Below are 17,386 nucleotides of genomic sequence, written 5' to 3'. Positions count from 1 at the left end.
CCCTCATCTTGAGCTACGAGGGGGAAACGGGGCTCCTCTGGATGTGGGCGGGACCATCGTGCTTCCTCTCGAGTGGAGACGGGTATGGCGGTGAACTTCTTGAGTTGCAGCAAGGGTGTGAAAGACCCTTTCGAAGTTCGAGAGGTTAGGTGTCATTAGTCTCCAGACGCCTCATCGGAAATAGGCCTCATCTCGCCTGGAAGGGAGAACTTCCTGGATTTTCTCGAGTTGCGGCAGGTGTTCTCGAGTTACGACGGGGACCTCAGGGACCCGCCCTGGTGGCCTCAGGAGAGGCCAGTCCCCATGCGAGGTGCTAGGGGGCCTCTCGGGATTCCTCTCCCGTCAATACCGGGGCCAAAAACCTTGTGTGCAGTCAGGGCCGGAACCGAGGATTCCTCTCAGGGGCTGACATGGATCTTTGGGTACTTCTGGAGTCTCCCCACGGGAGTCAGGCCTCGTCTCGAGTGGGGGCATGCACGTGCGCTTTCCTTCCAGGCTGTAGCAGCAATGTCACGCTTCCCGTCGCGTGGATCAAAGGATCTGTGGTTTTCCCTCGAGGCTTTCCCTCGAGGCTTTCCCACAGGGCTGTCCCACGTGCCACCGTGGTGTGAGTCAATCCTCGGCGTGAAAGATGAGCCAGTGCAGGGCAAAGAGGTTCCTCTGGAATGGACTGAGACATCTGGGGGACTCTTGGAATGGTGGTACGACCATGGAGTTCCTCTTGCCTTTCCTGTTGAGAGTGCCTCCTCTTGAGATACGATGGGAACACCGGGAATTCTTTCCCGTTGAAAGCAAGGAAAGGATCCCTCATCTCGAGCTAAGAGGGGGAAACGGGGCTCCTCTGGATGTGGGCGGGACCATCGTGCTTCCTCTCGAGTGGAGACGGGTATGGCGGTGAACTTCTTGAGTTGCAGCAAGGGTGTGAAAGACCCTTTCGAAGTTCGAGAGGTTAGGTGTCATTAGTCTCCAGACGCCTCATCGGAAATAGGCCTCATCTCGCCTGGAAGGGGGAACTTCCTGGATTTTCTCGAGTTGCGGCAGGTGTTCTAGAGTTACGACGGGGATCTCAGAGACCCGCCCTGGTGGCCTCAGGAGAGGCCAGTCCCCATTCGAGGTGCTAGGGGGCCTCTCGGGATTCCTCTCCCGTCGATACGAAGGCCAAAAACCTTGTGTGGAGTCAGGGTCGGAACCGAGGATTCCTCTCAGGGGCTTATATGGATCTTTGGGTACTTCTGGAGTCTCGCCAGGGGAGACAGGCATCGTGTCGAGTGGGGGCATGCACGTGCGCTTTCCTTCCCGGCTGTAGCAGCAATGTCACGCTTCCCGTCGCGTGGATCAAAGGATCTGTGGTTTTCCCTCGAGGCTTTCCCTCGAGGCTTTCCCACAGGGCTGTCCCACGTGCCTCCGTGGTGTGAGTTGATCCTCGGCGTGAAAGATGAGCCAGTGCAGGGCAAAGAGGTTCCTCTGGAATGGACTGAGACATCTGGGGGACTCTAGGAATGGTGGTACGACCATGGAGTTCCTCTCGCCTTTCCTGTTGAGAGTGCCTCCTCTTGAGATGCGACAGGAACGCCGGGAATTCCTTCCCGTTGAAAGCAGGAAAGGATCCCTCATCTCGAGCTCCGAGAGGGAAACGGGGCTCCTCTGGATGTGGGCGGGACCATCGTGCTTCCTCTCGAGTGGAGACGGGTATGGCGGTGAACTTCTTGAGTTGCAGCAAGGGTGTGAAAGACCCTTTCGAAATTCCAAAGGTTAGGTGTCATTAGTCTCCAGACGCCTCATCGGAAATAGGCCTCATCTCGCCTGGAAGGGAGAACTTCCTGGATTTTCTCGAGTTGCGGCAGGTGTTCTCGAGTTAAGACGGGGACCTCAGGGACCCGCCCTGGTGGCCTCAGGAGAGGCCAGTCCCCATGCGAGGTGCTAGGGGGCCTCTCGGGATTCCTCTCCCGTCGATACCGGGGCCAAAAAGCTTGTGTGGAGTCAGGGCCGGAACCGAGGATTCCTCTCAGGGGCTGACATGGATCTTTGGGTACTTCTGGAGTCTCCCCAGGGGAGTCAGGCCTCGACTCGAGTGGGGGCATGCACGTGCGCTTTCCTTCCAGGCTGTAGCAGCAATGTCACGCTTCCCGTCGCGTGGATCAAAGGATCTGTGGTATTCCCTCGAGGCTTTCCCTCGAGGCTTTCCCACAGGGCTGTCCCACGTGCCACCGTGGTGTGAGTCGATCCTCGGCGTGAAAGATTAGCCAGTGCAGGGCAAAGAGGTTCCTCTGGAATGGACTGAGACATCTGGGGGACTCTTGGAATGGTGGTACCACCATGGAGTTCCTCTCGCCTTTCCTGTTGAAAGTGCCTCCTCTTGAGATACGACGGGAACACCGGGAATTCTTTCCCGTTGAAAGCAGGGAAAGGATCCCTCATCTCGAGCTAAGAGGGGGAAACGGGGATCCTCTTGATGTGGGCGGGACCATCGTGCTTCCTCTCGAGTGGAGACGGGTATGGCGGTGAACTTCTTGAGTTGCAGCAAGGGTGTGAAAGACCCTTTCGAAGTTCGAGAGGTTAGGTGTCATTAGTCTCCAGACGCCTCATCGGAAATAGGCCTCATCTCGCCTGGAAGGGAGAACTTCCTGGATTTTCTCGAGTTGCGGCAGGTGTTCTCAAGTTACGACGGGGACCTCAGGGACCCGCCCTGGTGGCCTCAGGAGAGGCCAGTCCCCATGCGAGGTGCTAGGGGGCCTCTCGGGATTCCTCTCCCGTCGATACCACGGCCAAAAACCTTGTGTGGAGTCAGGGTCGGAACCGAGGATTCCTCTCAGGGGCTTATATGGATCTTTGGGTACTTCTGGAGTCTCGCCAGGGGAGATAGGCCTCGTCTCGAGTGGGGGCATGCACGTGCGCTTTCCTTCCAGGCTGTAGCAGCAATGTCACGCTTCCCGTCGCGTGGATCAAAGGATCTGTGGTTTTCCTTCGAGGCTTTCCCTCGAGGCTTACCCACAGGGCTGTCACACGTGCCTCCGTGGTGTGAGTCGATCCTCGGCGTGAAAGATGAGCCAGTGCAGGGCAAAGAGGTTCCTCTGGAATGGATTGAGACATCTGGGGGACTCTTGGAATGGTGGTTCGACCATGGAGTTCCTCTCGCCTTTCCTGTTGAGAGTGCCTCCTCTTGAGATGCGACGGGAACGCCGGGAATTCTTTCCCGTGAAAGCAGGGAAAGGATCCCTCATCTCGAGCTACGAGGGGGAAACGGGGCTCCTCTGGATGTGGGCGGGACCATCGTGCTTCCTCTCGAGTGGAGACGGGTATGGCGGTGAACTTCTTGAGTTGCAGCAAGGGTGTGAAAGACCCTTTCGAAGTTCCAGAGGTTAGGTGTCATTAGTCTCCAGACGCCTCATCGGAAATAGGCCTCATCTCGCCTGGAAGGGAGAACTTCCTGGATTTTCTCGAGTTGCGGCAGGTGTTCTCGAGTTACGACGGAGAACTCAGGGACCCGCCCTGGTGGCCTCAGGAGAGGCCAGTCCCCATGCGATGTGCTAGGGGGCCTCTCGGGATTCCTCTCCCGTCGATACCGGGGCCAAAAACCTTGTGTGGAGTCAGGGCCAGAACCGAGGATTCCTCTCAGGGGCTGACATGGATCTTTGGGTACTTCTGGGGTCTCCCCAGGGGAGTCAGGCCTCGTCTCGAGTGGGGGCATGCACGTGCGCTTTCCTTCCAGGCTGTAGCAGCAATGTCACGCTTCCTGTCGCGTGGATCAAAGGATCTGTGGTTTTCCCTCGAGGCTTTCCCTCGAGGCTTTCCCACAGGGCTGTCCCACGTGCCACCGTGGTGTGAGTCGATCCTCGGCGTGAAAGATGAGCCAGTGCAGGGCAAAGAGGTTCCTCTGGAATGGACTGAGACATCTTGGGGACTCCTTGAATGGTGGTACGACCATGGAGTTCCTCTCGCCTTTCCTGTTGAGAGTGCCTCCTCTTGAGATGCGACGGGAACGCCGGGAATTCTTTCCCGTCTAAAGCAGGGAAAGGTTCCCTCATCTCGAGATACCAGGGGGAAACGGGGCTCCTCTGGATGTGGGCGGGACCATCGTGCTTCCTCTCGAGTGGAGACGGGTATGGCGGTGAACTTCTTGAGTTGCAGCAAGGGTGTGAAAGACCCTTTCGAAGTTCCAGAGGTTAGGTGTCATTAGACTCCAGACGCCTCATCGGAAATAGGCCTCATCTCGCCTGAAAGGGAGAACTTCCTGGATTTTCTCGAGTTGCGGCAGGTGTTCTCGAGTTACGACGGGGACCTCAGGGACCCGCCCTGGTGGCCTCAGGAGAGGCCAGTCCCCATGCGAGGTGCTAGGGGGCCTCTCGGGATTCCTCTCCCGTCGATACCGGGGCCAAAAACCTTGTGTGGAGTCAGGGCCGGAACCGAGGATTCCTCTCAGGGGCTGACATGGATCTTTGGGTACTTCTGGAGTCTCCCCAGGGGAGTTAGGCCTCTTCTCGAGTGGGGGCATGCACGTGCGCTTTCCTTCCCGGCTGTAGCAGCAATGTCACGCTTCCCGTCGCGTGGATCAAAGGATCTGTGGTTTTCCCTCGAGGCTTTCCCACAGGGCTGTCCCACGTGCCACCGTGGTGTGAGTCGATCCTCGGCGTGAAAGATGAGCCAGTGCAGGGCAAAGAGGTTCCTCTGGAATGGACTGAGACATCTGGGGGACTCTTGGAATGGTGGTACGACCATGGAGTTCCTCTCGCCTTTCCTGTTGAGAGTGCCTCCTCTTGAGATGCGACGGGAACGCCGGGAAATCTTCCCCGTTGAAAGCAGGGAAAGGATCCATCATCTCGAGCTACGAGGGGGAAACGGGGCTCCTTTGGATGTGGGCGGTACCATCATGCTTCCTCTCGAGTGGAGACGGGTATGGCGGTGAACTTTTTGAGTTGCAGCAAGGGTGTGAAAGACCCTTTCGAAGTTCCAGAGGTTAGGTGTCATTAGTCTCCAGACGCCTCATCGGAAATAGGCCTCATCTCGCCTGGAAGGGAGAACTTCCTGGATTTTCTCGAGTTGGGGCAGGTGTTCTCGAGTTACGACGGGGACCTCAGGGACTCGCCCTGGTGGCCTCAGGAGAGGCCAGTCCCCATGCGAGTTGCTAGGGGGCCTCTCGGGATTCCTCTCCCGTCGATACCGGGGCCAAAAACTTTGTATGGAGTCAGGGCCGGAACCGAGGATTCCTCTCAGGGGCTGACATGGATCTTTGGGTTCTTCTGGAGTCCCCCCAGGGGAGTCAGGCCTCGTCTCGAGTGGGGGCATGCACGTGCGCTTTCCTTCCAGGCTGTAGCAGCAATGTCACGCTTCCCGTCGCGTGGATCAAAGGATCTGTGGTTTTCCCTCGAGGCTTTCCCTCGAGGCTTTCCCACAGGGCTGTCCCACGTGCCTCCGTGGTGTGAGTCGATCCTCGGCGTGAAAGATGAGCCAGTGCAGGGCAAAGAGGTTCCTCTGGAATGGACTGAGACATCTGGGGGACTCTAGGAATGGTGGTATGACCATGGAGTTCCTCTCGCCTTTCCTGTTGAGAGTGCCTCCTCTTGAGATGCGACGGGAACGCCGGGAATTCTTTCCCGTCTAAAGCAGGGAAAGGATCCCTCATCTCGAGCTACGAGGGGGAAACGGGGCTCCTCTGGATGTGGGCCGGACCATCGTGCTTCCTCTCGAGTGGAGACGGGTATGGCGGTGAACTTCTTGAGTTGCAGCAAGGGTGTGAAAGACCCTTTCGAATTTCCAGAGGTTAGGTGTCATTAGTCTCCAGACGACTCATCGGAAATAGGCCTCATCTCGCCTGCAAGGGAGAACTTCCTGGATTTTCTCGAGTTGCGGCAGGTGTTCTCGAGTTACGACGGGGACCTCAGGGACCCGCCCTGGTGGCCTCAGGAGAGGCCAGTCCCCATGCGAGGTGCTAGGGGGCCTCTCGGGATTCCTCTCCCGTCGATACCGGGGCCAAAAACCTTGTGTGGAGTCAGGGTCGGAACCGAGGATTCCTCTCAGGGGCTTATATGGATCTTTGGGTACTTCTGGAGTCTCGCCAGGGGAGACAGGCCTCGTCTCGAGTGGGGGCATGCACGTGCGCTTTCCTTCCAGGCTGTAGCAGCAATGTCACGCTTCCCGTCGCGTGCATCAAAGGATCTGTGGTTTTCCCTCGAGGCTTTCCCTCGAGGCTTTCCCACAGGGCTGTCCCACGTGCCTCCGTGGTGTGAGTCGATCTTCGGCGTGAAAGATGAGCCAGTGCAGGGCAAAGAGGTTCCTCTGGAATGGACTGAGACATCTGGGGGACTCTTGGAATGGTGGTACGACCATGGAGTTCCTCTCGCCTTTCCTGTTGAGAGTGCCTCCTCTTGAGATGCGACGGGAACGCCGGGAATTCCTTCCCGTTTAAAGCAGGAAAGGATCCCTCATCTCGAGCTCCGAGAGGGAAACGGGGCTCCTCTGGATGTGGGCGGGACCATCGTGCTTCCTCTCGAGTGGAGACGGGTATGGCGGTGAACTTCTTGAGTTGCAGCAATGGTGTGAAAGACCCTTTCGAAATTCCAAAGGTTAGGTGTCATTAGTCTCCAGACGCCTCATCGGAAATAGGCCTCATCTCGCCTGGAAGGGAGAACTTCCTGGATTTTCTCGAGTTGCAGCAGGTGTTCTCGAGTTAAGACGGGGACCTCAGGGACCCGCCCTGGTGGCCTCAGGAGAGGCCAGTCCCGATGCGAGGTGCTAGGGGGCCTCTCGGGATTCCTCTCCCTTCGATACCGGGGCCAAAAAGCTTGTGTGGAGTCAGGGCCGGATCCGAGGATTCCTCTCAGGGGCTGACATGGATCTTTGGGTACTTCTGGAGTCTCCCCAGCGGAGTTAGGCCTCGACTCGAGTGGGGGCATGCACGTGCGCTTTCCTTCCAGGCTGTAGCAGCAATGTCACGCTTCCCGTGGCGTGTATCAAAGGATCAGTGGTTTTCCCTCGAGACTTTCCCACAGGGCTGTCCCACGTGCTACCGTGGTGTGAGTCGATCCTCGGCGTGAAAGATGAGCCAGTGCAGGGCAAAGAGCTTCCTCTGGAATGGACTGAGACATCTGGAGGACTCTTGGAATGGTGGTACGACCATGGAGTTCCTCTCGCCTTTCCTGTTGAGAGTGCCTCCTCTTGAGATGCGACGGGAACGCCGGGAATTCTTTCCCGTTGAAAGCAGGGAAAGGATCCCTCATCTCGAGCTCCGAGGGGGAAACGGGGCTCCTCTGGATGTGGGCGGGACCATCGTGCTTCCTCTCGAGTGGACACGGGTATGGCGGTGAACTTCTTGAGTTGCAGCAAGGGTGTGAAAGACCCTTTCGAAGTTCCAGAGGTTAGGTGTCATTAGTCTCCAGACGCCTCATCGGAAATAGGCCTCATCTCGTCTGGAAGGGAGAACTTCCTGGATTTTCTCGAGTTGCGGCAGGTGTTCTCGAGTTACGACGGGGACCTCAGGGACCCGCCCTGGTGGCCTCAGGAGAGGCCAGTCCCCATGCGATGTGCTAGGGGGCCTCTCGGGATTCCTCTCCCGTCGATACCGGGGCCAAAAACCTTGTGTGGAGTCAGGGCCGGAACCGAGGATTCCTCTCAGGGGCTGACATGGATCTTTGGGTACTTCTGGAGTCTCCCCAGGGGAGTCAGGCCTCGTCTCGAGTGGGGGCATGCACGTGCGCTTTCCTTCCAGGCTGTAGCAGCAATGTCACGCTTCCTGTCGCGTGGATCAAAGGATCTGTGGTTTTCCCCGGAGGCTTTCCCTCGAGGCTTTCCCACAGGGCTGTCCCACGTGCCACCGTGGTGTGAGTCGATCCTCGGCGTGAAAGATGAGCCAGTGCAGGGCAAAGAGGTTCCTCTGGAATGGACTGAGACATCTGGGGGACTCCTGGAATGGTGGTTCGACCATGGAGTTCCTCTCGCCTTTCCTGTTGAGAGTGCCTCCTCTTGAGATGCGACGGGAACGCCGGGAATTCTTTCCCGTCTAAAGCAGGGAAAGGTTCCCTCATCTCGAGATACGAGGGGGAAACGGGGCTCCTCTGGATGTGGGCGGGACCATCGTGCTTCCTCTCGAGTGGAGACGGGTATGGCGGTGAACTTCTTGAGTTGCAGCAAGGGTGTGAAAGACCCTTTCGAAGTTCCAGAGGTTAGGTGTCATTAGTCTCCAGACGCCTCATCGGAAATAGGCCTCATCTCGCCTGGAAGGGAGAACTTCCTGGATTTTCTCGAGTTGCGGAAGGTGTTCTCGAGTTACGACGGGGACCTCAGGGACCCGCCCTGGTCGCCTCAGGAAAGGCCAGTCCCCATGCGATGTGCTAGGGGGCCTCTCGGGATTCCTCTCCCGTCGATACCGGGGCCAAAAACCTTGTGTGGAGTCAGGGCCGGAACCGAGGATTCCTCTCAGGGGCTGACATGGATCTTTGGGTTCTTCTGGAGTCTCCCCAGGGGAGTCAGGCCTCGTCTCGAGTGGGGCCATGCACGTGCGCTTTCCTTCCAGGCTGTAGCAGCAATGTCACACTTCCTGTCGCGTGGATCAAAGGATCTGTGGTTTTCCCTCGAGGCTTTCCCTCGAGGCTTTCCCACAGGGCTGTCCCACGTGCCACCGTGGTGTGAGTCGATCCTCGGCGTGAAAGATGAGCCAGTGCAGGGCAAAGAGGTTCCTCTGGAATGGACTGAGACATCTGGGGGACTCTTGGAATGGTGGTACGACCATGGAGTTCCTCTCGCCTTTCCTGTTGAGAGTGCCTCCTCTTGAGATGCGACGGGAACGCCGGGAATTCTTCCCCGTTGAAAGCAGGGAAAGGATCCGTCATCTCGAGCTCCGAGGGGGAAACGGGGCTCCTTTGGATGTGGGCGGGACCATCATGCTTCCTCTCGAGTGGAGACGGGTATGGCGGTGAACTTCTTGAGTTGCAGCAAGGGTGTGAAAGACCCTTTCGAAGTTCCAGAGGTTAGGTGTCATTAGTCTCCAGACGCCTCATCGGAAATAGGCCTCATCTCGCCTGGAAGGGAGAACTTCCTGGATTTTCTCGAGTTGGGGCAGGTGTTCTCGAGTTACGACGGGGACCTCAGGGACCCGCCCTGGTGGCCTCAGGAGAGGCCAGTCCCCATGCGAGTTGCTAGGGGGCCTCTCGGGATTCCTCTCCCGTCGATACCGGGACCAAAAACTGTGTATAGAGTCAGGGCCGGAACCGAGGATTCCTCTCAGGGGCTGACATGGATCTTTCGGTTCTTCTGGAGTCCCCCCAGGGGAGTCAGGCCTCGTCTCGAGTGGGGGCATGCACGTGCGCTTTCCTTCCAGGCTGTAGCAGCAATGTCACGCTTCCCGTCGCGTGGATCAAAGGATCTGTGGTTTTCCCTCGAGGCTTTCCCTCGAGGCTTTCCCACAGGGCTGTCCCACGTGCCACCGCGGTGTGAGTCGATCCTCGGCGTGAAAGATGAGCCAGTGCAGGGCAAAGAGGTTCCTCTGGAATGGACTGAGACATCTGGGGGACTCTTGGAATGGTGGTACGACCATGGAGTTCCTCTCGCCTTTCCTGTTGAGAGTGCCTCCTCTTGAGATGCGACGGGAACGCCGGGAATTCTTTCCCGTTGAAAGCAGGAAAAGGATCCCTCATCTCGAGCTACGAGGGGGAAACGGGGCTCCTCTGGATGTGGGCGGGACCATCGTGCTTCCTCTCTAGTGGAGACAGGTATGGTGGTGAACTTCTTGAGTTGCAGCAAGGGTGTGAAAGACCCTTTCGAAGTTCCAGAGGTTAGGTGTCATTAGTCTCCAGACGCCTCATAGGAAATAGGCCTCATCTCGCCTGGAAGGGAGAACTTCCTGGATTTTCTCGAGTTGCGGCAGGTGTTCTCGAGTTATGACGGGGACCTCAGGAACCCGCCCTGGTGGCCTTAGGAGAGGCCAGTCCCTATGCGAGTTGCTAGGGGGCCTCTCGGGATTCCTCTCCCGTCGATACCGGGGCCAAAAACCTTGTATGGAGTCAGGGCCGGAACCGAGGATTCCTCTCAGGGGCTGACATGGATCTTTGGGTACTTCTGTAGTCTCCCCAGGGGAGTCAGGCCTCGTCTCGAGTGGGGGCATGCACGTGCACTTTCCTTCCAGGCTGTAGCAGCAATGTCACGCTTCCCGTCGCGTGGATCAAAGGATCTGTGGTTTTCCCTCGAGGCTTTCCAACAGGGCTTTCCCACGTGGCACCGTGGTGTGAGTCGATCCTCGGCGTGAAAGATGAGCCAGTGCAGGACAAAGAGGTTCCTCTGGAATGGACTGAGATATCTGGGGGACTCTTGGAATGGTGGTACGACCATGGAGTTCCTCTCGCCTTTCCTGTTGAGAGTGCCTCCTCTTGAGATGCGACGGGAACGCCGGGAACTCTTTCCCTTTGAAACCAGGGAAAGGATCCCTCATCTCGAGCTACGAGGGGAAAACGGGGCTCCTCTGGATGTGGGCGGGACCATCGTGCTTCATCTCGAGTGGAGACGGGTATGGCGATGAACTTCTTGAGTTGCAGCAAGGGTGTGAAAGACCCTTTAGAAGTTCCAGAGGTTAGGTGTCATTAGTCTCCAGACGCCTCATCAGAAATAGGCCTCATCTCGCCTGGAAGGGAGAACTTCCTGGATTTTCTCGAGCTGCGGCAGGTGTTCTCGAGTTACGACGGGGACCTCAGGGACCCGCCCTGGTGGCCTCAGGAGAGGCCAGTCCCTATGCGAGTTGCTAGGGGGCCTCTCGGGATTCCTCTCCCGTCGATACCGGGGCCAACAACCTTGTGTGGAGTCAGGGCCGTAACCGAGGATTCCTCTCATGGGCTGACATGGATCTTTGGGTACGTCTGGAGACTCCCCAGTGGAGTCAGGCCTCGTCTCGAGTGGGGGCATGCACGTGCGCTTTCCTTCCAGGCTGTAGCAGCAATGTCACGCTTCCCGTCGCGTGGATCAAAGGATCTGTGGTTTTCCCTCGAGGCTTTCCCTCGAGGCTTTCCCACAGGGCTGTCCCACGTGCCACCGTGGTGTGAGTCGATCCTCGGCGTGAAAGATGAGCCAGTGCAGGGCAAAGAGGTTCCTCTGGAATGGACTGAGACATCTGGGGGACTCTTGGAATGGTGGTACGACCATGGAGTTCCTCTCGCCTTTCCTGTTGAGAGTGCCTCCTCTTGAGATGCGACGGGAACGCCGGGAATTCTTTCCCGTTGAAAGCAGGGAAAGGATCCCTCATCTCGAGCTACGAGGGGGAAACGGGGCTCCTCTGGATGTGGGCGGGACCATCGTGCTTCCTCTCTAGTGGAGACAGGTATGGTGGTGAACTTCTTGAGTTGCAGCAAGGGTGTGAAAGACCCTTTCGAAGTTCCAGAGGTTAGGTGTCATTAGTCTCCAGACGCCTCATAGGAAATAGGCCTCATCTCGCCTGGAAGGGAGAACTTCCTGGATTTTCTCGAGTTGCGGCAGGTGTTCTCGAGTTATGACGGGGACCTCAGGAACCCGCCCTGGTGGCCTCAGGAGAGGCCAGTCCCTATGCGAGTTGCTAGGGGGCCTCTCGGGATTCCTCTCCCGTCGATACCGGGGCCAAAAACCTTGTATGGAGTCAGGGCCGGAACCGAGGATTCCTCTCAGGGGCTGACATGGATCTTTGGGTACTTCTGTAGTCTCCCCAGGGGAGTCAGGCCTCGTCTCGAGTGGGGGCATGCACGTGCACTTTCCTTCCAGGCTGTAGCAGCAATGTCACGCTTCCCGTCGCGTGGATCAAAGGATCTGTGGTTTTCCCTCGAGGCTTTCCCACAGGGCTGTCCCACGTGCCACCGTGGTGTGAGTCGATCCTCGGCGTGAAAGATGAGCCAGTGCAGGACAAAGAGGTTCCTCTGGAATGGACTGAGATATCTGGGGGACTCTTGGAATGGTGGTACGACCATGGAGTTCCTCTCGCCTTTCCTGTTGAGAGTGCCTCCTCTTGAGATGCGACGGGAACGCCGGGAACTCTTTCCCTTTGAAACCAGGGAAAGGATCCCTCATCTCGAGCTACGAGGGGAAAACGGGGCTCCTCTGGATGTGGGCGGGACCATCGTGCTTCATCTCGAGTGGAGACGGGTATAGCGGTGAACTTCTTGAGTTGCAGCAAGGGTGTGAAAGACCCTTTCGAAGTTCCAGAGGTTAGGTGTCATTAGTCTCCAGACGCCTCATCAGAAATAGGCCTCATCTCGCCTGGAAGGGAGAACTTCCTGGATTTTCTCGAGTTGCGGCAGGTGTTCTCGAGTTACGACGGGGACCTCAGGGACCCGCCCTGGTGGCCTCAGGAGAGGCCAGTCCCCATGCGAGTTGCTAGGGGGCCTCTCGGGATTCCTCTCCCGTCGATACCGGGGCCAAAAACCTTGTGTGGAGTCAGGGCCACAACCGAGGATTCCTCTCAGGGGCTGACATGGATCTTTGGGTACTTCTGGAGTCTCCCCAGGGGAGTCAGGCCTCGTCTCGAGTGGGGGCATGCACGTGCGCTTTCCTTCCAGGCTGTAGCAGCAATGTCACGCTTCCCGAAGCGTGGATCATAGGATCTGTGGTTTTCCCTCGAGGCTTTCCCTCGAGGCTTTCCCACAGGGCTGTCCCACGTGCCACCGTGGTGTGAGTCGATCCTCGGCGTGAAAGATGAGCCAGTGCAGGGCAAAGAGGTTCCTCTGGAATGGACTGAGACATTGGGGGACTCTTGGCATGGTGGTACGACCATGGAGTTCCTCTCGCCTTTCCTGTTGAGAGTGCCTCCTCTTGAGATGCGACGGGAACGCCGGGAATTCTTTCCCGTTGAAAGCAGGCAAAGGATCCCTCATCTCGAGCTACGAGGGGGAAACGGGGCTCCTCTGGATGTGGGCGGGACCATCCTGCTTCCTCTCGAGTGGAGACGGGTATGGAAGTGAACTTCTTGAGTTGCAGCAAGGGTGTGAAAGACCCTTTCGAAGTTCCAGAGGTTAGGTGTCATTAGTCTCCAGACGCCTGATCGGAAATAGGCCTCATCTCGCCTGGAAGGGAGAACTTCCTGGATTTTCTCGAGATGCGGCAGGTGTTCTCGAGTTACGACGGGGACCTCAGGGACCCGCCCTGGTGGCCTCAGGAGAGGCCAGTCCACATGCGAGTTGCTAGGGGGCCTCTCGGAATTCCTCTCCCGTCGATACCGGGGCCAAAAACCTTGTGTGGAGTCAGGGCTGGAAACGAGGATTCCTCTCAGGGGCTGACATGGATCTTTGGGTACTTCTGGAGTCTCCGCAGGGGAGTCAGGCCTCGTCTCGAGTGGGGGCATGCACGTGCGCTATCCTTCCAAGCTGTAGCAGCAATGTCACGTTTCTCGACCCATGGATCAAAGGATCTGTGGTTTTCACTCCAGGCTTTCCCACAGGGCTGTCCCACGTGCCACCGTGGTGTGAGTCGATCTTTGGCGTGAAAGATGAGCCAGTGCAGGGCAAAGAGGTTCCTCTGGAATGGACTGATACATCTGGGGGCTCTTGGAATGGTGGTACGATCATGGAGTTCCTCTCGCCTTTCCTGTTGAGAGTGCCTCCTCTTGAGATGCGACGGGAACGCCTGGAATTCTTTCCCGTTGAAAGCAGGGAAAGGATCCCTCATCTGGAGCTACGAGGTGGAAACGGGGCTCCTCTGGATGTGGGCGGGACCATCGTGCTTCCTCTCGAGTGGAGACGGGTATGGCGGTGAACTTCTTGAGTTGCAGCAAGGGTGTGAAAGACCCTTTCGAAGTTCCAGAGGTTAGGTGTCATTAGTCTCCAGACGCCTCATCGGAAATAGGCCTCATCTCGCCTGGAAGGGAGAACTTCCTGGATTTTCTCGAGTTGCGGCAGGTGTTCTCGAGTTACGACGGGGACCTCAGGGACCCGCCCTGGTGGCCTCAGGAGTGGCCAGTCACCATGCGAGTTGCTAGGGGGCCTCTCGGGATTCCTCTCCCGTCGATACCGGGGCCAAAAACCTTGTGTGGAGTCAGGGCCGGAACCGAGGATTCCTCTCATGGGCTGACATGGATCTTTGGGTACTTCTGGAGTCTCCCCAGGGGAGTCAGGCCTCGTCTCGAGTGGGGGCATGCACGTGCGCTTTCCTTCCAGGCTGTAGCAGCAATGTCACGCTTCCCGTCGCGTGGATCATAGGATCTGTGGTTTTCCCTCGAGGCTTTCCCTCGAGGCTTTCCCACAGGGCTGTCCCACGTGCCACCGTGGTGTGAGTCGATCCTCGGCGTGAAAGATGAGCCAGTGCAGGGCAAAGAGCTTCCTCTGGAATGGACTGAGACATCTGGGGGACTCTTGGAATGGTGGTACGACCATGGAGTTCCTCTCGCCTTTCCTGTTGAGAGTGCCTCCTCTTGAGATGCGACGGGAACGCCGGGAATTCTTTCCCGTTGAAAGCAGGCAAAGGATCCCTCATCTCGAGCTACGAGGGGGAAACGGGGCTCCTCTGGATGTGGGCGGGACCATCCTGCTTCCTCTCGAGTGGAGACGGGTATGGAAGTGAACTTCTTGAGTTGCAGCAAGGGTGTGAAAGACCCTTTCGAAGTTCCAGAGGTTAGGTGTCATTAGTCTCCAGACGCCTCATCGGAAATAGGCCTCATCTCGCCTGGAAGGGCGAACTTCCTGGATTTTCTCGAGATGCGGCAGGTGTTCTCGAGTTACGACGGGGACCTCAGGGACCCGCCCTGGTGGCCTCAGGAGAGGCCAGTCCACATGCGAGTTGCTAGGGGGCCTCGCGGGATTCCTCTCCCGTCGATACCGGGGCCAAAAACCTTGTGTGGAGTCAGGGCCGGAAACGAGGATTCCTCTCAGGGGCTGACATGGATCTTTGGGTACTTCTGGAGTCTCCGCAGGGGAGTCAGGCCTCGTCTCGAGTGGGGGCATGCACGTGCGTTTTCTTTCCAGGCTGTAGCAGCAATGTCACGCTTCCCGTCGCGTGGATCAAAGTATCTGTGGTTTTCCCTCGAGGCTTTCCCACAGGGCTGTCCCACGTGCCATCGTGGTGTGAGTCGATCCTCGGCGTGAAAGATGAGCCAGTGCAGGGCACAGAGGTTCCTCTGGAATGGACTGAGACATCTGGGGGACTCTTGGAATGGTGGTACGACCATGGAGTTCCTCTCGCCTTTCCTGTTGAGAGTGCCTCCTCTTGAGATGCGACGGGAACGCCGGGAATTCTTTCCCGTTGAAAGCAGGGAAAGGATCCCTCATCTCGAGCTACGAGGGGGAAACGGGGCTCCTCTGGATGTGGGCGGGACCATCGTGCTTCCTCTCTAGTGGAGACGGGTATTGCCGGGGTCCAGCCCCGGTGGATCCAGGGAATTCGAAGGGTGGACTGCGTTGGCGTGGAAAGACTTGTTTATTTATTAATATAAGATTAGATTAAGAAACTGTAGTGCAGTAGGAAGATTAAGTGGAGAAAGAGGGCTGAATAGCTTGGTTTACGCGGAAGACCAATAAAATTCCAGACAAGGAATTTGCACCATCTACGTTGGGCCACCGGTGCCCGCTTGAATATCTAAGGGTGCCTCGCCTTAAGCTCCCTTTCTCGCGGATCTTAATAACCAGGGCAAATAAGTAGACCTGGCGAGCCTCCCCGCCCCAGATGGAAATTCAGCCTGAAATTAAAGTAAAGAGCAGAGGGAAGAAAAGGGAGAGAAAAAGAGAGAGAGAGAGAGACACGGGGGGAGCCATATTCCCAAGACACCAGGCCGAGACTAGTCCGAGAAACTGGTCTGAGAATCTGGTCCCGTCCTTTATTGTTCAGAAGGCCTTTTATACTTTTGATAAAACATGGAGATCAATGGGTAACACAAAGTTATGCAGCGTTAGCAGTCCAGACTCTTATCAAAACCAGGCTTTTCTCTCTGCATACCTAATTGTATACACAAGTCTTAGGTAATTTACATCATCTTCCAACCAAAAGGGCCAATTAACATTTTACAGCCTTTTTTCTGATAAGGGTTTGTCAACCACAAGACTTATTTGTGTTGATCTTCCCAAGGTCTGGTGCCACTCTCGGAAAGCACTAAAGAAAGTTACATTCTTAGACAGCAAGGATACAGCAACTTATAACAAGTAGAGGGAGTGCAGTGATTTATAGCAAAAGAGAAGCAATTAACTCAAAAGTCTAGTGTTGCTAACATCAAAACTACTATGTATCTTTTTCTACATCCTGCTTACATTAACATCCTTCCAGGTGCCTAAAAGATAAAGAATAAGGAGGTCTGGCAGCAATCCTTGAGTCAACAGTGAAAACCCTCTACCAATATAATTTTTAACTCTTTAGAAAAGGCTCTGTATCTTTAAGATGCTTTTAAGCTTTGTGCCTCCCGCGGTTGGGGGGCTGTAAGCAATTCACAAGCTGTAAGCTTTGTGCCTCTCGCGGTTGGGGGGCTGTAAGCAATTCACAAGCTGTAAGAGGTCTGGGGAACCTGTTAGGCAGACTAGAGAGCTATCAGAGGGGTTTAACTGAAACATCCCTTTCAAATGCAGAAGACTAAAACCCTGAATTGACTTTTTTCCAGAGAATATCAGAAAAGTGGAAAAGCAGAGCACAAAAGCCGGCAGATTTTTGCTGGGATACATGCTTAGGAATATCCAGAGGGGTCCCTGAAGTCTGAGCACGCCTTGCGTATGTCAGCTTCCTTCCTCATGACCTTGTCACGGGCGGGATTCCTCACACTGGCTTCCGGCAACTCCCCCTTCTTTATTAGTTTTTTAAAAAAATTAGGTGCAGTTCAGTCGCGAGATTCCGAATGCTCTGCCGAAGAGTCCTGACAACACAAGGAAGCAGGATTACAAGGAGCAGGATTATGGCACCCACAGCAGCATAGCTAGAGACAGTAGTCAGAAGAGTTTTTCCAGAAATGAAGTCAGAGAAGGTGTGGAAAAAGTCATTGGCTTCTCCTGCGGCGGTAAAATCTAATCGGGAGTGTTCCAAGGTCTGAATCTGATTATGAAGTTTCCCTAAATCTAAACTAATATCTGAGCTGTTCCAGACACCTAAAATATGATTTTTGACCCTCTCCCATTTAAAATCTGTCTCATTTACTTTCAGGGATGTAACACATATCCACCGGTAATCGGCATGACATGAAAGAGCCAATTTCATTTTCAGACTCTGTAATTCATTCCCAATATGCATTACTGCTTCTTCTAAGGCATCAATCCTTATTTCTAGCTTCCTATCTATAATTTCCTGGGTTGCCAGCGTTAGAGAAACATTTTTGGATACGGTGTCAACATATTGGGCAGTATACACTTGTTGAGACAATGATAATGCCGCCACAGTAACAGAAGTAATTGCGGTTATCAAAGCTGATATTCCCAAAACAAGTAAGCCCACAAACCGTCGTGTTCGCATTAAATCTTGTAGCTGTTGCAGTACAGCTAGG

This window comes from Capricornis sumatraensis, unplaced genomic scaffold (assembly GCF_032405125.1).
Source record: "Capricornis sumatraensis isolate serow.1 unplaced genomic scaffold, serow.2 scaffold3, whole genome shotgun sequence".
Classification (NCBI taxonomy): Eukaryota; Metazoa; Chordata; class Mammalia; order Artiodactyla; family Bovidae; genus Capricornis; species Capricornis sumatraensis.
This window is presented reverse-complemented; position numbering follows the sequence as displayed.